Source organism: Cryptomeria japonica, unplaced genomic scaffold (genome assembly GCF_030272615.1).
Source record: "Cryptomeria japonica unplaced genomic scaffold, Sugi_1.0 HiC_scaffold_163, whole genome shotgun sequence".
NCBI classification, from domain to species: Eukaryota; Viridiplantae; Streptophyta; class Pinopsida; order Cupressales; family Cupressaceae; genus Cryptomeria; species Cryptomeria japonica.
This window is the reverse complement of record NW_026728985.1, coordinates 275,001-278,602: the sequence shown is the minus strand read 5'-3', so window position 1 is coordinate 278,602 and position 3,602 is coordinate 275,001. Positions and strand designations below refer to the sequence as shown.

At 64.1% G+C, this 3,602-nt stretch overlaps 1 non-coding gene across 1 annotated transcript; it reads left to right on the top strand.

Moving 5' to 3' along the window:
• Window positions 1-119, top strand: LOC131867086 (5S ribosomal RNA). Its single transcript, XR_009365680.1, has one exon. It is a non-coding gene; the product is annotated as a 5S ribosomal RNA (ribosomal RNA).
• The last annotated feature ends 3,483 nt before the right edge of the window (window positions 120-3,602 follow it).

Genomic DNA, 3,602 nt, shown 5'->3' with positions numbered 1-3,602 from the left:
GGGTGCGATCATACCAGCGTTAGTGCACCGGATCCCATCAGAACTCCGCAGTTAAGCGCGCTTGGGCCGGAGTAGTACTGGGATGGGTGACCTCCCGGGAAGTCCCGGTGTTGCACCCTTTTTTAGTTTTTCGCCGGGCGTCGCAATGCTATTTGAATAAACCTTTTGCCCGTTTGCGTTCTCGTCGGGGCCGGGCCGGGCCGGGGTGCGCTGCCCGCACTACCGCGCGCGCGGGGGCGACACCGAGCGCGCACCCGAGGCGCCCCGAGCACACAGGCCACGGTGCAACCCGGGCGTTGTGCGCGCACCCCGGTGCGCCCGAGGTGCTGCGCGCGCACCCAGGTGAAATCGGTGTGCACCTCGGCCAGTGCGCGCTCGGTCGAGTCGCGCACGTTGGCCAAGGTGCACGGTGATGTTTCTTACTCTAAGGTTCCGCACCAGACGCCCGGGACAGGTGAGCGAAGCTGGGCGGGGCCGGGTGCGCGGCCGGGGCAGGTGCACGCAGCTGGAGAGAGCTTTGGAGCACACTTCGGAGCGCACCAATGATGCGCTCCATTCAAAAGTTTCCTGAAAAGGCAAAAAAAGTTGAGATTATAGAATTTCCCACTTGAGAGATTGTAAAAAAAAAAAATTTAAAATGAAGGAAACGCGGGTGCCAAGGTGTGCGCAGCCCAGCCAAGGTGTGCGCACCAAGGCGCCCACCCTGGCGAAGGTGCACGCAAGGTGCGCACCCGAGGCAAACCGGACAATTAACCCAACTTTCGACTTCGCGCGCACCTTGGAGCGCACTTCGGAGCGCTCCTTGGTGCGCACCAATCTTGGGCACCTCGGAGTGCACCATGGCGCCCACCAAGGTGCGCACCCGGGGCAAACCGAGCTCCGACTTCGTGCGCACCTTGGAGCGCACGAAAGGTGCGCACCATGGCGCCCACCAAGGTGCGCAGCCCAGCCAAGGCGTGCGCATCAAGGTGCGCACCCTGGCGAAGGTGCGCACCCGGGGCAAACCGAGCTCCGACTTCGTGCGCACCTTGGAGCGCACAAAAGGTGCGCAACCCAGCCAAGGTGTGCGCACCCCGGTCAAACCGAGCTCCGAATCGTGCGCACCAGAGGTGCACGCCATCGTGCGCACCTTGGAGCACACTTCGGAGCCCTCCTTGGTGCGCGCCGATGTTGCGCACCTCGGAGCGCACCCGGGGAAAACAATGCAATTAACCCGACTTTCGACTTCGTGGGCACCTCGGAGCGCTCTCGGGTTCGCACCTCGGAGCACACCGAGGTGCGCACCTTTGATGCGCTGCCTTCACCAATTTCCAGAAAAGGCAAGAAAACATTGAGAAGGTGTGCGCACCGAGGTGCCCACCCTGGCGAAGGTGCACGCGAGGTGCGCACCCGGGGCAAACCGGGCTCCGACTTCGTGCACGCCGCACCTTGGAGCACACTTCGGAGCGCTCCTTGGTGCGCACCAGGGCGCGCAACCCAGCCGAGGTGCCCACCCCGGCGAAGGTGCACGCGAGGTGCGCACCCGGGGCAAACCGGGCTCCGACTTCGTGCACGCCATGGTGCCCACCGCGGCGAAGGTGCACGCGAGGTGCGCACCCGGGGCAAACCGGGCTCCGACTTCGTGCACGCCGCACCTTGGAGCACACTTCGGAGCGCTCCTTGGTGCGCACCATGGTGCCCACCAGGGCGCGCAACCCCGCCGAAGGTGCACGCGAGGTGCGCACCCGGGGCAAACCGGGCTCCGACTTCGTGCACGCCGCACCTTGGAGCACACTTCGGAGCGCTCCTTGGTGCGCACCATGGTGCCCACCAGGGCGCGCAACCCCGCCGAAGGTGCACGCGAGGTGCGCACCCGGGGCAAACCGGGCTCCGACTTCGTGCACGCCATGGTGCGCACCGCGGCGAAGGTGCGCACCCGGGGCAAACCGGGCTCCGACTTCGTGCACGCCGCACCTTGGAGCACACTTCGGAGCGCTCCTTGGTGCGCACCAGGGCGCGCAACCCAGCCGAGGTGCCCACCCCGGCGAAGGTGCACGCGAGGTGCGTACCCGGGGCAAACCGGGCTCCGACTTCGTGCACGCCGCACCTTGGAGCACACTTCGGAGCGCTCCTTGGTGCGCACCATGGTGCCCACCAGGCCGCGCAACCCAGCCAAGGTGTGCGCACCAAGGTGCACGCGAGGTGCGCACCCGGGGCAAACCGGGGTCCGACTTCGTGCACGCCGCACCTTGGAGCACACATCGGGGCGCTCCCGGGTTCGCACCGGCGTTGCGCACCGTGGTGGGCACCTCGGAGCACACCAAGGTGGGCAGCGAGGTGCGCACCTTTGATGCGATGCCTTCACTAATTTCCATAAAAGGCAAAAAAAAAACGAGATTTTAAAATTTCCGTTTTGAAAGATAGTGAGAAAAAGGGAATGCTGGTGCCATCTTGAGCCCGCCCTGGTGCGCAGCCCAGCCAAGGTGTGCGCACCAAGGTGCCCACCCTGGCGAAGGTGCGCGCCCGGGCAATTAACCCAACTTCCAACTTCGCGCGCGCCAGGGTGGGAGCGCACCCAACAACCGGGCCTGGGAAGAGCCAATGCGAGAAACCCCACCAAACGCTCTGACAAAAAAAGAGGGGGCGCTCCAGTAACCCCGCTTCGGAGCGCACCCTGGGCAAACCCAGCCAAGGTGCCCACCCCGGCCAAGGTGCAGGCGAGGTGCGCACCCGGGGCAAACCGGGCTCCGACAACGTGCACGCCGCACCTTGGAGCACACTTCGTAGCGCTCCCGGGTGCGCACCTCAGAGCACACCAAGGTGGGCAGCGAGGTGCGCACCTTTGATGCGCTGCCTTCACTAATTTCCAGAAAAGGCAAAAAAAAAAGGAGATTTTAAAATTTCCGTTTTGAAAGATAGTGAAAAAAACGGAACGCGCGTGCCATCTTGAGCCCGCCCTGGTGCGCAGCCCAGGTAAGGTGCCCACCCTGGCAAAGGTGCGCACCCGGGCAATTAACCCTACTTCCGACTTCGTGCGCGCCAGGGTGGCAACCGGGCCTCGGAAGAGCCAATGCGAGAAACCCCACCAAACGCTCCGACAAAAAAAGAGGCGGCGCTCCAATAACCCCGCTTCGGAGCGCAGCCGGGGCAAACCCAGCCAAGGTGCCCACCCCGACGAAGGTGCACGCGAGGTGCGCACCCGGGGCAAACCGGGCTCCGACAACGTGCACGCAGCACCTTGGAGCACACTTCGAAGCACTCCCGGGTGCCCACCGGCGTTGCGCACCGTGGTGGGCAGCGAGGTGCGCACCTTTGATGCGCTGCCTTCACTAATTTCCAGAAAAAGGCAAAAAAAAATGAGATTTTAAAATTTCCGTTTTGAAAGATAGTGAAAAAAAAGGAACGCGGGTGCCATCTTGAGCCCGCCCTGGTGCGCAGCCCAGGCAAGGCATGCGCACCAAGGTGCCCACCCGAGGTGCACACCCGGGGCAAACCGGGCTCCGACTTCGTGCAGGCCGCACCTTGGAGCACACTTCGGAGCGCTCCTTGGTGCGCACCATGGTGCCCACCAGGGCGCGCAACCCAGCCAAGGTCTGCACACCAAGGTGCCCACCCCGGCGAAG